We start from the raw sequence: 19,377 nt of genomic DNA on the forward strand, positions 1-19,377 counted from the left end.
CAAAACTGAGTGAGAATGTTGAAGTCCCAGCAAGAAAAGGCCAGTGCTATTTTGGGCTGTCTCTGAAGAAGAATATCATAGAGAAAAGAGGGAGGATAATGAAGGTAGACACATCTGGGATGCTATTTTCAAGCTCCTGGATTCCAGAAAGATTCTGAAAACCTGGAAAGAAACCAGGAATGTCAAAGGAAATGATTTATGAGTGAAATTGGGGTAGGAGAACTATTAGAATGACCGACCATTCAGAGTCTAGCTGAGAACTTGAAAACCAGGGAGAACACAGGAAAGGCAGGAGAGAAACCTTCACCTATATCAGTCCAAGGAAGAGGAGGAGGGTTCCCCACTTTAAAAGAACCAGAACTAAAATTATGTACACAAGACACTTGTCACCTTGTGTCTGAATCCCTCCAAGACCTTAAGGTCTGTGGATCAGAAGCTATTCTGAAGAGAGCAGTGGCTATCAATCCTGGTTACATATTAGATTTCTTTGGAGAGCTTTTTAAATGTACCCATCCAACCAGTTGCTTACAAGTCAATCCCAACTCACGGCAACCCCGTGTGTTGCAGAGTAGAACTGATCCGTAGAGTTTTCAAGGCTGTGACCTTTTGGAAGCAGATTCCAGGCTTTTCTTCCAAGGTGCCTGTGGGTGTGTTCCAACTGCCATCCTTTCAGTTAGTTGTCAAGTGCTTAACCATTTGTGCTACCCCAGGGACTCCAAGAATACCCATGCTGGGGAATTTATCCTCAGGGTTATTGTACCAATGACAACTTTCCACAATGAGAATACCTTTACAGATAACAATGATACTTTTAGGTTATATGAAAACACATTTTGAAAAGTAATATTCAGGTCATAAGATATTTTTAAATAGTAGCATGTTATTGCCTCTTATTGTAAGGGAAATCTTAAAGTTAGGTAAATTGTTATAAATGGGGCCCTGGTTATATTGTTGTATTGTTATAAATAGAAACTTTTTTTTTAATTTGAAGACTAGTAATAGTAATGAAACAATTTAGTGTGATATCTTTTAACGATGTTTACTTAAATAAAATTATGGATACCTTTGTACTACGTAGATCAGTGCTTCTCAAACTTTAATGAGCATAAGAGTCATCTAGCAGATCTTGTTAACATGCAGATTCTGAGTTGGTAGGTTTGGGTGGGGCTGGGAAACTACTTTTCTACCTCTTTCTCAGATGAGGCTGAAGGTGCTGGTCTAGGAACATACCTGAAGTAGTGAGGCTGTAGTAATTTAAGAGGCCTCCTTTCCCATATTCTCAGACCTGGAAAACCTCCAGAAATGATTTTATGTGAGATTTGGCACATTCACTTCCAATCCAGGAGGGTGGAGTCCAAGGGAAAAAAAAGTCATGAAGATTCAGCATTTACCTTAAAAATATGTAGGTCACGGAGAAAAATGCTTCTCAGTTAAAGAGATTTCATCCCTACAATTCCCAAAGAGAGTCAGTTCATGCACTCTAAAATCATGCCTTGACTTGAAGTAAAATTAAAATGAAATGTTAAATGCCATAAATAAACTATGAGCACAAAAAAGCAGCATTTTCTTTCATGCCAGGAAAATAACTTGTGCCCAATGAGCCTGTTATTTTTTGCCTCAACTGCAGTACCTGGTTGGCAATCTCTGCTAACACAGGATGGTAAGTATGTGGTGAAGAAGTGAAGAATCCACTGGGAGGCCAGCAAGCAGAATGTATTTGGAGTTGCCTCCTTGAAACACTTCCCTTGGTTTCCTTGGTTCCATACCGCCCTGATTTTCCTCCATATTCTTGGATACTCCTTAGTCTCAAAGGAGGTTTCCTACTGAAACACCTCTACTTCTCCCTGTCTCCCCTGCTAAACCATTCCCCATATCTCCAGCATCCCCCCTAACTTTCACTGTGAAATAAAAATCTCTGACTTCCAGGCAACATGGTGCTTTACTCAGAAGCACCATGCCATCCCTCCGCAGCAAAGATCAGAAAAACTAAGTCAAACAAAGTCTCATGTCAATCCTGAAACCCTAAGCATCAAATGAAGAGATAAAGAACTCAGCCAAGCACCGAATGGACTAAGAAACTGACCAAGAACAGAGAGCAACAAGAGATACATGCAGAGGTCCCCAATCAGCTACTGCAGCATGGATCCACCATCTTGGACTCCTATCAGAGACCAGCAAATAGGGGGTACGAGAAAGCAGCTTTACGGAGCTTCCAGCAGGAGACAGAATGACCCAGTAACAGCGATACAGGCTTTCCCACCCCCCAACCTTCTTCACCCCTACTTAGCCTCCTCTGCTTCCTGCAGCCACAGTCTCTTGGCTGAGAACCACAAGCTTCACCCTGGTGTCTCTTGGATTCCACCCGCCTGCACTGGCCAGCTCCCTGAGTGCCTTTTGCTGGCTGCTGGTGTTGCTTTTTTCTGCTTTTTTAGATTTCTTCCTTACCTCTCACCAACCCCCCACCCCTTTCGCTCAAATACTTGGTTCTGTGCGCCATCTTTGCTTCTTCCTGAAAGGATGCTAAACACTGCTTGACTGTGAAACTACTTCCCGACCTGTGCCCCAACACTGGTGGGACCCCTGAGGCTTTTTTGTTTGTTTGTTTGCTCTGATTTGTTCTGTTTTGATTTGCTTATTTGTTTTCTTTTTCTTTTCTCGGCTTGGGAGCCCCTTCTATCCAGGCAGTACAGCATGGCTTGGAAGCTACTCCCTTACTCTGTGCAGATGAACAGGGACATCCCTGAGGCATTTCTTTTTTCTTGTTTTTTTTTTGAGGGGGGGGGGTTTGGTTATTTTTCTTTCTTTTTTTTTTGTTTTCTTCTCTGTCTTATTCCCTTTTTGTGTTTCTTCATTTCCAGTTTCTCGATTTATTCATTTTTTTCTTTTATCCTTTTTTTTTTCATTTTTGTTTTCTCTCATTTCTCAGTCTCTCATCTTTCTACTCCAATGGCAATCTCCCTTAGCACTCTTTTTTGTTTGTATGTATGTTTTTGGCTCCTGTTCCTCTCTCCTCTCTCTCATCTTTCCCATACCCATCTTAGCTCCACACATCACAATCTACCCCCTCCTTCCTGCCTACCTGCACCGTGCGCTGAACATGACACTCCCAAGCATCACAGGCACGGCCTACTGGAACCTGCCCTGCACTGATTCCCAGCCCACACTGTCAACCCTGGTATGTGCCACAAACAACACATCGCAGCAACTCACCTTCAAGTGGACCTGCCCTGTAGTACCATACCTGAGTGACTGACCCTGTCCACTGGAGAAGGAGGTTAAAAGTATCATGCCCACAGATGAACAAACAACAAAGAAGGCACAGCCCGCCTGCTCAGAAATAACCAAATAAAACAAAAAAGTAAGATGAAAAAAACAAATCTACAATCAATAAATGAGGAAAATAACCACTGAATGCCCCGAAGACAGCAGACAATATGAAAACATTCACACAAACAGGACTGGATGGTTCCAGTAAGTGTCCAAAATAAAACACCAGATGAACTTCCAGCAGAAGAAAAGGCACTAGACCTAACTGATAGGGAATTCAAATCTCTAATATTCAGAACTATCCAAGACTTGAAGCAAAAAGCAGACAAAAATGAGGAAAAAAATAGACAAATTCATGGAAAATACAGACAAAAAAATGGAAGAATTCAAGAAAATAATACAGGAACAAAATGCTAAAATAAATTCACAACTAGAAAACATACAAAAACAACAATTAGAAATCCAAAAGTAAACAACAAGATTTCAGAAATGGAGAGTGTCAAAGAAGGAAGGGCTGATGTAATGATTTTCCTATCAGGCATGTAAGTTGATTAAAACCTACATCTGCCTGAATCCAATGACTTCATCCTAAGGCAGAGTCCATTCATGGACGCAATATGGATGCCAGTGGGAAGCAAAAGAAACTACATGTTCCCTTGTTCAAGAAGGAATTCTTGCCCTTTTATAATGTTGAGCCTCTAATTAACAGTAGATAATCACCAACAATAACCACGCCAGTCATTTTATTTGCAGGGAGTGGGAGGGAGGAATACTCATTTGGAGTACTTTACCCAGATGTGAAAATTCTTGAACAGAAAATATTTACAGCCAATCAGATTTCCCTGTCTTCATGGTGCAACTCTCTAGATGTTTCCTAGCTTTACTGTTACTCTTCCCCTTGCTCTGTTTAAAATCTGTTTCCTTTCCCTTGGTTTAATCTCCTATTTTTAGCTCGATGCCTGTCGTTTCAATTTGTCAGTCACATTTATCCCAGATTATACTTCTAGCATTCTCTTAAAGCTTCGCTTGAACTCTGCCCCAGACCATTCTGCTCTTGGCTGCCTCAGGTCATCAGGTTCCAAATACGAAGTCCCTCCCACTGCCCCGCATGTGGACACTTCCTCTCTTTCCTTGTGCCCACTCTCCTTTGATGTTTAGATTCTTTCTTTTTATACATATTTATCAGTACCAGGGAGTCTAAACACATTTTCCCCTATTCATCACCCATTACAGAGTAGCGTACTTAAGGAGGCATTCACATTTACATCATACAAAACACTGATGGCTCTCTCAGTCAGGTGGGACAGGCTCTGCTCAGACTCTATTCTGTAAAGCTGGTTCACTTTAGCAGGCCCAGGTCCTGTTTGGCTCCAATTTTGTTACATGTGTCTATCTAACTGAAGATTTGGCTCACTCCATAGAAATCAATATCTAGGCCAATAATCAGCTGGATCTAATTAATTCAGGTTTGCCTGGTTTATAAAATCTGAAGAGATTCTTCACATAAAAGTTGGGAAAATAATAACATCAATTATTAAGAAGAAGCAAAACAATAATTTAGACCAGGGATCGGCAGACTTGTTTTTGTAAACAAACAGGCAGAAAATATTTTTGGCTTTGTGGACTATACACTCTTGATGTCAACTACTGGGCTCTGCCATTGTCATGTGAAAGTAGCCTTAGACAATGAATGGGCGTGGCTGTGTTCCAATAGAACTTTTATTTACCAAGACAGGCTGTGGGCCAGGTTTGGCCCATGGGCTGTTGTTTGCTAACCCCTGATTTAGATGACCAGTATGCAGGCTGGCCAAAACTCCTATTTAAAGTTGTGTTATTTAAAGGTGTTTTATTAAAAGGTGCCCCTCTGCCCTCACCCCACCTTTCATGATGTGTATCAGAAAGATCAGAAGCCATGAGTGCTGAATGGTCACTTTATCTAAATAATAAATGGTAAATAATATGAACCACTTTTATATTAAACTCATATTTTAAGGAATGGAATGCAATATTGATATGATTTTAAAAGTGAAAAGGGGTGACTTCAGAGGAAGACGGATCTTGTTGAAACAGGCTCATGAGAGTACGTTTTTGACTCTCCTTTGCCCTTAAGGGAACTTTGGTGGGAAAATTTGAGAAATGCTGACTTAGACACTTAAATTACTACATGGCAACACCAATGTGGTCTCATTTTATCACAGAGCCTTCATTTCTCCTCAGGTGTCTGAAATGTGGCTAGTGCTGGTCCCATTGGGATTGTCTTACAATATGCTTTGCACTCTCCCTAGATTTCACAGTGGTTGCTGCCTGCTAGCCACTGGGATTCTCAGATCCTCTGCAGTTTCTCAGAAGAATCCAAGCCTTTCAGTATAATAAAATCCAAACAGCAAAAAACATACCCTTAGCCGTCAAGTCAATTCCGACTCATAGCGACCCTATAGGACAGAGTAGAGCTGCCCCACTTTCCAAGGAGCAGCTGGTAGATTCGAACTGCCACCTTTTGGTTAGCAGCCATAGCTCTTAACCACTGCACCACCAGGGCTCTTTCAGTATAAAGTCCTGAAGTTTTCTGCTGTTGCTTTGCTGAAGTTGCTGCAGTCTGGCTCGTCTCATACCTGAGCATTATAATTCCATATGCAGGACCTTGCTTGCCTGTGTCCCAGACTCAGCCACTCTCAAGGCTGCTCTTTCTCTTTGCCCATCTGCTTCTCTCAGACAGGTTTTCCACAGTCTTGCTACTCAGGCTGCAGCCAGCAGCGTCAGCATCAACTGCGAGTTTATTAGAAATACAGAATCTTAGCCCCAAAACCAAACCCATTCCATCAGGGTGACCCATGTGCTTCAGAGTAGAACTGCTCCATAAGGTTTTCCTTACCGTAAATCTTACTAAAGCCGATCACCAGGCCTTTCTGACATGGCACCACTGTGTGGAATCAAACCACCAACCTTTCGGTTAGTAGTCAAAAGTAAACCATTTTCACCACTCGGGTGAATCAGGTAATCTGAATCTGTGTTTAAACAAGATTCCCAGGGGATTCATGTGTGTACTGAAGTTTGAGAAGCACTGCATTAAGGCACCTGCATCAGGCCCACAATTATCTCACCGGCTACTTCTTTCGTTTTTGATTTCACTAGAAGCACCATTGAATTTTCCCATGCCAAATACTAGCCTCTTTATGTATTTCTAGTCTGATTGGTTCCATCCATCTACCCACTCACTAATTCACTAATTCAATTAATAAACCTTTTTTGGGCATTCATTTTATCCCAGATATAATGCTGATAAAGTGAGATTACACAGAGGAAAAAAAAAAACCCTCAAAGAATACCCATTCTGGTAAGGCAGACAGTCTGCAAACCAAAGCTATAAGCTACCAAGTGAAAGGTAGTGATAGATACGAGCTTGAGATGGAAAGGCAGCACAGACAGTGAGTAACACTGGGGCGGATGGTCGGCGAATACTTCCTAAAGGAAGTATTTTGAACACAAAACAGCTTTAATCCCTGTCAACTTGATTCAGTAAAGGAGAAAGTGTTTTTAAAACATTCATTAATTTCTTAAAATCCAATACATAACATCCACTGCAAGCACACAGCACAACTAGATTACAATAGTTTTCCTAAATGGGAACAAAGGAATAACAACAACAGCAAAAGAAGTGTATGTTAGAAATAAGAGGAGAGTGAAGTTTTGTCACATTCACGCTTCAAGTGTTTTTTTTTTTTAATCTTGGTGGAATAATTCAATTTCCTTTTCCTTTTCTTATAGATTCTGATAATCCTGCAAAATGTGAGAATTTCGATTATTTTTCTGATCTATTTTTACCTAATGTGATCTTCTTCAGGTCAGAACTCAACATAAGAAATTAACTTTTTTTTCTATATTTTCTTACAGACTCATAAGTTATTCCCCTTCCTATATTAAACTATATTATAGGATTATAAAACAAAAATATTGAATCAAATGTACTATTGATTTGTTAGACTGAACAGAGTCATTTAGACTTTTGAGAACAGCCTTGCCTAAAGCTACAATTTAGCTTGCTATCATTTTTCACTGCTTGTCACAAAAATGCCTCCAAGCTGGTCTGTATCAGCCACTCTCATTTACAAATGAGAAATCCGAAGCACTAGAAAGTAGCACTTTTTTTTTTTTTAATAGAGTCAGCAAAGCCCTGGAACTCCATGAGGAAATATGAGCTGCAGGTAATTTGGGGTAAGATATTTCATAAGTCAGTGACCTTATGAAGAAGTGAATTTGTAATTAAAAGCTACAATTAACACTCTAAGCTGGAGCCATGTTCTATCATATTTATTATGGAGCAAAGAAAACACTCTTTTATGATTTGAAGAAACAAGGAAGGCTGATCTGCAAGCCGTGTATGTGTAATTCAGACATACTAATGACACTACCAGCATTGTGACAAGTACAGCTGTGATTGATGTATTGGTGCAGTAGGAGTCAATGATGATGAGTAATATACACACATATAGATTAATGTACTCTTGGGTAAAGAGACTCTGAGTCATCCGGAAAAGTAAAAAAGAAAATGTACAATACTTCTCACAATTCACTTCTATAGTTGGTAGGAAGCTGGCATATTATTATTTAAGTGATAGACTTTTAAGTGTGGACAAAGAATAAGCAGGTATAGAGGTTTGGCAAGCTAAAGAACCTAGGAGATGGGGGAGTAAGAATGTAGACTAAGCTCTGCCTCTGATTTGCTCTATCTTCCCGGGCAAGTCCTTTCCTGTCTGTTTCTTCATCTGCAGTGAGGGAAGAGAGCAGGATTAGATGGTCTCCAGGGTCCCATACAGCTCCAGCCTTCTCTTCTGGTCATATATTTATATGATCTGGTCCACTTCCGGGGGTCATCAGAGTTCCAGGAGAAACCCATTTTGCAGCTACCACCTATAGTCCTGCCTCCAGGCAAGCATATTAACCAGGAGCAGAGGGTACATGTGATGGGAAAAGCAAGTAATTTGAAGTCTGACAGAGCAGAGTTTAAATCCTGTTTTCCCTAATTACTGACTGTATGCTGGCGGCAATTCTATGCTTACTAAGCCTCAGTATCTTAAGCCATAAAATGGGTATAATAACACCTACTTCACAATTTTCTTGTATTAATTAAGCAAATATGATAACACTAAGTGATTATGCCTGAAAGAACATCTGTCATGTAAGAGATTTCAAAAATGTTAGTTTCTTTCCTACTCTTCCTACACTCTGCAGTTTATTAGTGCTTAGAACTAAAGGGATGGTATTCCAAAAGTCAAATTTCAGACAATATCCAGTGATGACGAACAAATTTGGTGTCTTACCTTTAAAGCCCCATTAGGTAGGCCATTATATATTCTGTTTATGGCAGGTCCGGGCCTTAAATACACTACTGTTTCTCTTTTTAACAGATGAGAAACTTGGGACCTAAGCCAGCTTCCCATTAGAGACTAGGTAAGAGGAAATAGCATGAGGGCACTCTGCTCTAGTCTGACATTCCGTATTTATGCCCCGTCTCTGGGGCTGAAGAGCTAAAATAGAACATACAGATCCTTCTAAAGCAGACAGTATGGACAACTATAATAGATGCTGATGTAATGCTTGGATAAACCTAAATAAGCCAGGGCAGCCTAATTGCTTTAGAGAAATGAGAGGAAACAGGCAAGATCATGGTCGTCCAGGAATGAGAATTAAAGTGTCATGCTGATGCAAACATTGTGATTTTTTTTTTTTAAAAAAGCTAACTACAGCAAGGAAGAGGTACAAAATTTATCCTTTGAACTCAGATTTTCTATAAAAATGTTGTCTCCTATAAAGATTCTAATCTTCTATAAAAATAAACATTTCTCTTTGAGGGACATTAGTAGCTGCTTACTCGGTTGGAGAAATAAAAACAGATTAATGTGAAAGATCCTAGATATCCATTAAATCTGAAGATGGCACAGCGAACACTTAAGACAAGCTATAGATCTGGGCAATGTGTCTTTGGATTGTTTGCTGGAAGAAACCTCTCGCTGAATGCAATAGTCCTTAGGTTAAATGATCTTGCTACCATTTACTAGTTGATTCTCCCTTTGCCCCCACCTTCATTGCTTTTGCTCTTAGCTTAAATTCTAAGACAATCAATCATGGTAACAGCAGGGCTGGGGAAGTTTAAAATGCTTTATACAGCACTTACAAAGTCTGCTGCCTTATTTTATAGAGAAGAAATCTGAGGCATAGACTGTGAACTGCCTGAAGCCACACACTAGTGACTGCAGTAAACAGAAAGTTAAGTTACCTGTTATAAGCTCAAAGGCTATTAGTAAATGCTTTGCCAGTTTATTTTGTGCCAAGTACAAAGCAGGTCTTGGAGGATGCAAAAATTAAGACGACGCGGTCTCTGCCCTTAAGACGCTCACAGGTTAATAGGGGCAACAGACCATTCCTCCTTTACTCTTGTTAGCAAAGTCAGAACTCAGCACTGTAAGTTTCCATTGGCAGTGGTAGACGCCCAAGGAGCAAAGCGGCCAAGGTGACTCAGTGTGATCTGAAGGGCAGAACAGTGCTAACCCCACCACCACACCCACAGCATGCCTGTCCCTGCCCTTTGTCTTTTCTGAGCCTCAGGTTTTGCAGACTAACAGCTGAGAATAAGGTGTGTTCCCAGAACCCATGGCCAAGTTTTATGTCTCTGGGTATCTTATTCCCATAGGTTTCTGACTTGCACACCCTAGATTTACACATGGAGATGTATCTTTCTACATGCTGTTTCCATCATTTCCCCACCACTTAGTGTTCAGTGGAAATCCTGGTGGCCCAGTGGTTAAGAGTTTGGTTGCTAACCAAAAGGTCAGCAGTTCGAATCCACCAGTCACTCCTTGGAAACCCTATGGAGCAGTTCTACTCTGTCTTATAGGGTCACTGTGAGTTGAAATCTACTCCATGGCAACAGGTTTTTTTTGGTTAGTGTTCAGGGATAGAATTCTCACCTCCAGTATGGGAGACTCAGGCTGGATTCTTGACCAATGTACCTCATGTGCTTCCACCACCTGTCTGTCAATGGAGGCTTGTATGTTGCTATGATGCTGAACAAGTTTCAGCAGAGTTTCCAGACTAAGGCTAGGAAGAAAGGCCTGGTGATCTACTTCTGAAAAATCAACCAATGAAAACCTTATGGCTCACAATGGTCAGATCCTGTTGTGCGTGGGGTCCCTATGAGTCAAAGGCAGCTAACAACAAAGTGCTTCTCTGATGAAAAGGCTTGAAATAAAGCTAATGGGTTATCTTCAGGACAAAGGAAATCAATGTGTTCTACTTTTTCTGGTTGTTTTAATATCTCAAAAAATTGAACATATATAGAATCAATTCCTACTCTTCTTAGGCAGGCCATATTTTCATAGTCTCTAAACTGTAGTGATTGTCACCCATATTTTTTAGATTTAAATTCAAACAAAACATCATTCTTGGCATGAATCTACGCAAGCGTAGGCTTTCAAGATGAGTATCATGCCTTATGAATCCTTGACTTTAAGCCTATAAAATAAAGGGAAAGATTACCATTGCAAATATACAGTGCATAAGAAATACAAGATGAGTCTGGAATTGTATAATTCCATGATGCCACCTGAGTGAGTCATTGGAATCATTAGTGTATCTTAAGTAACATTTATTTTCTCACATTAGTAATTGTGAGCTCATGCTTTGGAACCAAGGTATGTGGGTGCTATCGTAGTTAGCTAGAGTTCAACCCTTATTTCATATGTATTTCACAAACTGGGTCTGAAAGAGTGATAGACACATCTGTGGTCGGGCTTTGGCACGCACACATTGAGCCTGACTAGCTCTACCAGATGAGACTGAGCAAGGAAAAGACAAGATCTTTTATAGGAAACAGTGGATATGGGAGACTTAAACATGGGCTCTTAACCTATTTTCACCCCTCCATCAAAATGAGTATTAGGTTATAAGCTTTCCTAAGAGTAGCAAGGAGCCCTGGTGGCATAGTAGTTAAGAGCTTGGCTGCTAACTAAAAGGCCGGCAGTTTGAATCCATCAGCTGCTCCTTGGAAACCCTATGGGGCAGTTCTACTCTGTCCTATAGGGTCACTATGACTTGGAATCGACTTGACAACAATGGGTTTGGTTTTTGAGTTTGAAGAACAGCAAGGATCTGAAACAACCATCTATCCTCATAGTATTCTTTCTTTTACTCAAGCAAGACAGGCTAATATAGGGGAAAAGAAGAGCCAGGTGCCGTGACAGAGGAAAGAGCACTTTTACTTAAAGGTAAACATCTGAAAGTCTAAATCTTGAGATATTCAGGCTAAGTTCATTGACTCAAGAATGAGCCTACTAACTCCTAATCTTTTAATCTATTTGTCACTCTTTTCAAATTGACCAGTTTTTTTATAAAATAAGAGAGCAGAGTTTTCCCTACTACATGCTCTTTCACCTCGTATGCTCCCACAAATCCTGCAAGCAGAGGAAAATAAGTGACATTGAAGTAGTTTGGAGGAGCTAGAGATGTAGATGCTGCTTGAGATAATGGCTCACAGTTCTGAACCCCACCCCAGCCTCCCTCTCCTGAGGATGCCGAGAAATGGAAAATAGCTTTATATCAGTGTGTTCTCTTATGTATAATACAACAAAACATTGTCGGATCCTGCATCATCCTCACAGTTGTTGGTATGTTTGAATCCACTGTTGTTGCTATTGTGTTAATCCATCTCATTGAGGGTTTCCCTCATGTTTTGATGGCCCCCCACTTTACCAACCATGATGTCCTTTTCTAGCAATTGATCTTTCCTGATGATGTGTTCAAAGTAAGTGAGTCAGTCTCGCCATCTTCACTTCTAAGGAATCTTCTGGCTGTATTTCTTCTAAGAATGATTTGTTTGTTCTTTTGACAGTTCATGGTATATTCTTCACCAACACCACAGTTTGAACTTACCATTTTTTCTTCTGTTTTCCTTTTTCATTATCCAATTTTTGCATGCATATGAGACAAATAAAAAGACCATGGCTTGGATGAAACACACCTTCATCATTAAAGTGATAAGGTCACCATTAGTTGGTGCCGACTCAGTGGCAACTAACAACAGCAACAACAGTGTGTTTCCTTAATAAAATGAGTGTTCTGAAAAAATATAGTCAGTGAGTTCTGAAAAAAAAGAACTATGACTAAACACTAGTGCAACTCAATATAAAAACATCTTTTATGTATGTTTATGGTATGTGTGTGTAAAAGACAGGCACTGCATGAATAGACAGAAAAGAATAGAATAGAAAGTCCAGACATACACATACATAAAGAGTTAGATAAGGAAATTTAGTATCTGATAAGCAGTGGCATCTCAAATTAGTGGAGAAAAGAGGAATTATTTTACAAAATGGTGTTGGAACAACTATGTCACCATGTGAGAAAAGCAAAGCTGGATGTATAACTCATACTGAACCACGAGGATAAATTCCACATGAATAAAAAATATACATGTTGAACAAAGGGAAACCCTAAAAACATTAGAAGAAAAATACAGGAGAATTTCTTTATAATTCAAAACCAAAAACCATTAAGGAAATGTTGTTAATTAGACTAAATAAAGATTTATTTTAAAAATCTGTTTAAGTGACCAAATTGCTGGATTGAGGGCTATGGGAACCATGGTCTCGGGGAACATCTAGCTCAATTAGCATAACATAGTGTATAAAGAAAATGTTCTACATTCTACTTTGGTGAGTAGCATCTGGTGTCTTAAAAGCCTGTGATACTCCACTGGTCTTACCCCTTCCAGAGCAAGGGAGAATGAAGAAAACTCAAGACACAAGGGACAGATTAGTCCAAAGGACTAATGGACCACAACTACCATAGCCTCCACCAGACTGAGTCCAGTACAACTAGATGGTGCCCAGCTACCACCACTGACTGCTCTGACAGGGATCACAATAGAGGGTCCTGGACAGAGCTGGAGAAAAATGTAGAACAAAATTCCAACTCACAAAAAAACACCAGACTTACTGGTCTGAGAGAGACTGGAGCAACCCAGAGAGTATGGCTCCCAGACACCGTTTTAGCTCAGTAATGAAGTCACTCCTGAAGTTCACCCTTCAGCCGAAAATTAGATAGGTCGATAAAACAAAATGAGACTAAAGGGGCACACCAGCCCAGGGGCAAGGACTAGAAGGCAGGAGGAGACAGAAAAGCTGGTAATAGGGAACTCAAGGTTGAGAAGGCAGAGTGTTGACACTTCCCGGGGTTGTAAACCAATGTTGTAAAACAATATGTGTACTGTTTAATGAGAAACTATTTGTTCTGTAAGCCTTCATCTAAAGTACAATTTTAAAAAAGAGGGAAAAAAAAGGGGTGCATAAAAAAACCTGTTTAAGTGAAACATAAAAATAGAAAATAAAGAAAAACTGTAAGAAATATCAAAAAGTAATTGACACACTGGAAAAAAATATTTACAATTCATATCACAAAGAGATAATCTCCCTAATAATACAAACAGCTTCTAGAAAACCATGAGAAAACCAACAACCCAAAAGAAAAAGGGACAAGGAATGAACAGATGTGTCACAGAAAATAATAAAATGACTCTTAAACATATGAAAAGATAATCAATAGCAAGACAAATGCTAATTAAAACTACATCGACAATTACAACTACGATAAAAAAAAAAAAAAAGAGTAGATGTTGAGGCTGTTTATGTACAACAAACACCTCGTGGGATCTGGTTCCTTGGTTGGGAGATTTAGGGTTATGTTTTTAGAGGACATCCTTGTTAGTTGGCGGAATAACATGTTTAGTTCTTCTGTTCTACCTCTTAGTTGCACAGTGCTTGAAGCCCTAAAAGCTTGCAGTCAATTATCCAAGGCACAACAACTGGTCCCTATTCACCTAGTGCAATAAAGGAAGAAGGAAAGTCAGGAATAGGAGAAGGAAATGGAATGTGTGGCTAATTGCCTCCATAAATAACTGCCTCCTTTGCGATGAGACTAGAAGAACTGGATAGTGACCAGTTACCATTACTGAACATTTTGATCAAAGATTCTACAAAAAAATTCTCATCACAGAGGGGGAAATGTAGAACATAATTGCAAATTCTTATGGACTTCAGACTTTCTGGAGCCATGGAGGCTGGATAAACCCTTGAAACTATTGCCCTACGAGAACCTTTAAACCTTAAACCAAAAATATCCCTTGAAGCCTTCTTAAAACCAAATAATAGTTTAGCTTAACTAGTAAAAAAATATCTGCCTTGAGCATTATGCTCTTTTAAGAACTATCTATATGGGATCTAAATGACATTGGCAACTCAAAAGATTAGATAGGAACCTTAGGGGGCAATGAGCTTATGTTAATTGTGGAGGAACAACTCAGAAAAGGAGGGTGAGAATGGTCGCACAACTCGAAGAATGTAATCAATGTCACAAATTGCAAGTGTAGAAACTGTTGAATTGGTGTATGTTTTGCTGTATACAGTCTCAACAACAACCACAAAATAAATAAAAAATTAAAAAAAAACTATACGGAAACAGTATTTTCTACAATTAGAGCAGTAAAAATACAAAATTAGTAACACTGTTGGCTTTTCTTTTTTTGTAAATAGGTGGGAAATAAAAATTTATACTCATATTTTTTGATATATTCAAAAAGAAACTCTGGAAAGATACATAAGATATTTCCAACAATAGCCACATGGGTGGTGGAGAGATGGAGGTTAAGATCAGTGAGAAGACTGTCTAGTCCTCCAACAGAATGGGCTACCAAATTTAGAGGCACAATCTGGGGTCACAGAATTGATGAGGCCTTAGTGGCCCACTCAGGGAACAGACATGTGACTTTGGCCTAGTTGTCCCAGAGGTCTTGCCAGTAGCACTTGCCAGCTTTCAGGCTCTGAGTACAGTGCATTCCAGAACCAAAGATTAGAGCTAGAAGATACATTATGATACGTCAGAATAAGACTTAGACTCGAGCGTTCTGAGTCCTTCCTCTTTACTTATTTTATCTTCCACTAGACCAGTGGTTTTCAAATGTAGGCAGTTTTGCCCCACAGGGAAAATCTGGCAATGTTTGGAGACATTTCTTGTTGTTACAACTGGGAATTGCTATTTGTATCTAGTAACTAGGGGTCAAGGATGCTGCTCAGCATTCTACAATACACAGGACAGTCCCCCACAACAAAGAATTGTCTGGCTCCAACTATCAATATGCCAAGGTTGAAAATCCTGCACTAGAGTAAAATGCCATGGAAAAGATGAAACCTATGAGGCACAGTAAAGAAAACTGAGGAATCTTTAATTATAAAGAAACTTTAAGACCACTCATATGTCTTAAATAACTTAATAGTCCTGTGTAGAGGCATGAGATAAACATGGATCATTTTTCTATGCCCTGGTACTATAAACACTTGTAAAACTTAATCTGGGTGAAAAATAAAACAGATTTAAAGCTCAGTGCTATAGTTAAAGAATGACAATTTTTAAAATTCCTGCATGTATTGGAAGGCTTTTTCAGTGTTAACACCTCCCTTAATTGCTAGGATTCCACTTGAAGTCACAACAATGTCTGATTTACACACGACACCCTGTTTAGAAACCCTGTAGAGATTAGAGTGAAATCAGTGCTCCCATTGCAGAAAGGCTGCTGTCTCTGTAAGACATTTCAGCAGCTGTTAACAAGTCTTGATTTACTGAGGAGCAGCTAAGAGAAAGAAAAACGATGTGCCGTGCGGACTTGCTAATTGCCAGACACCTGGGGCAGGGGTGCAGGGAAGGGTGGAGAGGAGGGAAGGCTAGAGGGGAGGAGAGAATCACTTGGTGGTTGCAACTGACTCTGGAATTAGGCCAACTTTCCAGGCCTCATAAACTGATGTTCTAAAGAGCAGGGAATCATTCCAAATTGCAGAAACAACAGAAATAAAACTGCATTCTGATGCCAGTGAAAATATAATTAGGAAGAATGATGGCAAGTAATAAAGAACAGATAATCAGCAGAATGAAGACAGAACAGTGGGGCACTGTCTTTGTTTCCTAGTACAGTCGTAACAAAATACCACAAACTGAGTGGCTTATAAGAATAGAAATGCACTGTCTCACAGTTATAGAGGCTGGGAGTCCAAATCAGGATATCAGCCATGTTGATCCCTTCTGAAGGCTCTGAGAGAGAAACTGTTCCATGCCTCTCTTCTAGGTGCCTGTAGCTCCAGGTGTTCCTTGGTTTGCAGCTGCAGTATCACATGGCATCCTTCCTCTGTCTCCCAGTCTCTGTGTATTTTCTTCTCTTTTATAAAGACACTACTCAAATTGGATTAGAACTCACCCTACTATAGTATGACATCCTGTTACCTAACTGATAACATCTTAAAAGACCCTAATTCCATACAGGGTCACATTTACAGATATAGAAGTTAGGAATTGAGCTTATCTTTTTGGGGAGATACAATTCAGTCCCCAACAGGCAGAGAGCAGGCATCCTCCTCAAAGGAGCACCACTGTTCCCAGTCCTTTAATAGGCTTTCCAATTGTGCTGGCAGAGGCTGTCAGTGGGAGCTTGTGGTGAGGACCCATCAGCACTCCCTGCAGCATTCTGGGAGTGGGCACACAGCATCCCACAGGGTGTACGGTATTTATCCAGTGCCTATGGGAAACTTGCTCACCTTTCACCTTTCCAGGAACTAAAACAGAGCTATAGTGGCCCTCTGTCCTGTGGAGCTCTGCCTGGTGACTTGGCATCACGGGGTTTTTCCTGATTTCCTTATGGAGCTAGTCCAGCACTCTCAATAAATTATAATAGTGGCCTTCCCCACTTTTCCCACTCTGTTCTCCTTCAATAGATTGTCACAGAATTATTAAGGCAGAATCTCCTTTACTCTTTCTTCTGCTGGTCCCAGTTATTCCCCTAGGCCTAGACGCTGAAACTCTGCTTGGCATTGTACAAGGAAGTGAAACTCATGCACTGAGAGATGCAAGTGTATTCAGGGGAAGATGGAGAAAGTCAGACTCACAAGTTAAAGTAGATCAGACAATACTTACCAATTATCTTTGGCTACTATTTTCTGCCCTGATGAGGAAACACCTATAACAAAAATCTTTGAGAAACAAGACAAAATAATGTGCTCCTTCTCAACCAATGAAGGGAGTAAGAATCCACTTCCAATCTTTCTCTTTCCTTGAAGGCTCACTGGGAAACCTTTATTCCAGGCAGTGATTGAGGTTCAGAATTACCTATGAATGTTTACTTAAAGAACTAGACTTGCCATTTCCTGCAAACGATACTACATTTCAGAACAACAGCTTTCATTTGCATGGCTCTTTATATTTTAGAGATTATTGCCACATTATCTTATCTTGTTTAATCCTTAGAACACCCTGTGAGATGGCTTTTATTATTACAAGGATAATAATAAATGTCAAATCAAAATTCCCACTATTTTACTTCTCTGTTCAGTTCTGACTCCAGCCACCCATACAACACTTCTTTCTCTGACTCTAGTCACCCAGAGCTAGGTCAGATCTCCCAAGTTAAAAGGACATCATCCTTCAGACTGCCAAATAGGTAAACACCAATTTAAATTTTGGGGGAGTCTCAGTAGCTTCCCTCACTTCTGACTTGCTGACTAAAAGTTTGGGAGTTCTCTCTATCCCCTCAGGATATCAGCTGCAAGCTCAGGGGTCCCCAGCCCCCTTATTTCCTACTAGTTACAATACAGCCTCCTCCTTTGTCCATAGAAACTTCCACTCTAAGGATCACGATGTCCTTTCTTATCAGGGGACCTCAGTCACTGCCACTCTAACAGAGTAGGGAGGTTTATCTAACACTAAAACTAGAAAGAAAGGAAAAGGGTCATCTTCCTTTTCCTTCTAGCAGTTCCTTGGTCCCTAGGGAAATGTTCCTACCTTCTCCACAGAACCAGGTCTCATTCCAAGTGGTATTGGGAGGACTGCCTTCAGTAGGCTACTCATGGTTCTATTATTTCTTCCTGCAGGACAGTAGATAGGTATTGGTCTTACATTTTCATAATTAATATGAGCCCCTCAAGTAACTTCCCCACAGTAATATAAAAGTTGCCTCAAGGTGACTCTGCCTCTAGGCGTAGGAGAACTTGGCACAATTTTCAGAGTTCCATCTCACCAGATGCTCCTATATATTAATGTTTGACTTCCTATGTGAATCCATCAATTAGAAGACAGTGCTATTCATACCAATGTTATTGGTTTCCCCCAAATATACCGAGAGAAATAGTTTATATTATAATCTAAGCTATATATTTTCTCAAAACTCCCAGCATAAAACAGAAATAAAACATCTAAATAATTCCAGAACATCTTAATAACTAACTTATCACGGTGGAAGTCACACCTAATAAATACCTTGGTTCTATCAACATATGGTCATGTGGATATTAGACTTGATGCTACAGATGGTATGTTTCCTCATGACGCATTATGAGCAAGATAAAAATGTATAAATATCTCCAAAACAACAACAACAAAAGGCAACAAATTCCAAACTACAAGAAACAAGCTCAAATCTTATTTTATGAAACTGTGGGCCATTGCACGTATCATTTAAGAGTAACTTAAATTACTCTGGGAGAAAAGATGAATACTTATGAAAGAAAAAGTTACCTCATGAGATAAACTGAATCGAAAACATACGTTGTCTTCTTTTGTTCACTCCCAAACTCCCCACTAAAACAAAAGACAATGATTTTGTTTTAAAGATATGAACTTCATAGGGACCAAGAAATAGAGAAGACATGACAGTAATAAAACTTTGAAAACTGGAAAGATGGAAAATGCAGCAGACCTGAGAAGCTGAATCCAAAACTGGTAGTAGAGAACGTTGAAAATCAATCTGACTTACTCCATGAAATCCCAAAGGTTCTGGGTGCCACTGGAAGGGGAATGAAGATACATGAGTTGACTAAATTAGGGAGAACTGGTTGAAAATCTAATTAAGAAGCTGTTAGATCACCAGTATGCGTTCCCTCACTCTACAAGCGCGGTGGCTGCCCATCTCCTCTCTAGAAGTAGATTGGAAGTTTACTTTCTGTAGATGGTAAAACAGAGAGTCTCCAAACTGGGAGACATTAAGCATAATCAAGGGGGAGATGAGTCAGAATCAACTCGAAG

The sequence above is a fragment of the Trichechus manatus genome, unplaced genomic scaffold, assembly GCF_000243295.1.
Source record: "Trichechus manatus latirostris isolate Lorelei unplaced genomic scaffold, TriManLat1.0 scaffold00009, whole genome shotgun sequence".
Lineage (NCBI taxonomy): Eukaryota > Metazoa > Chordata > Mammalia > Sirenia > Trichechidae > Trichechus > Trichechus manatus.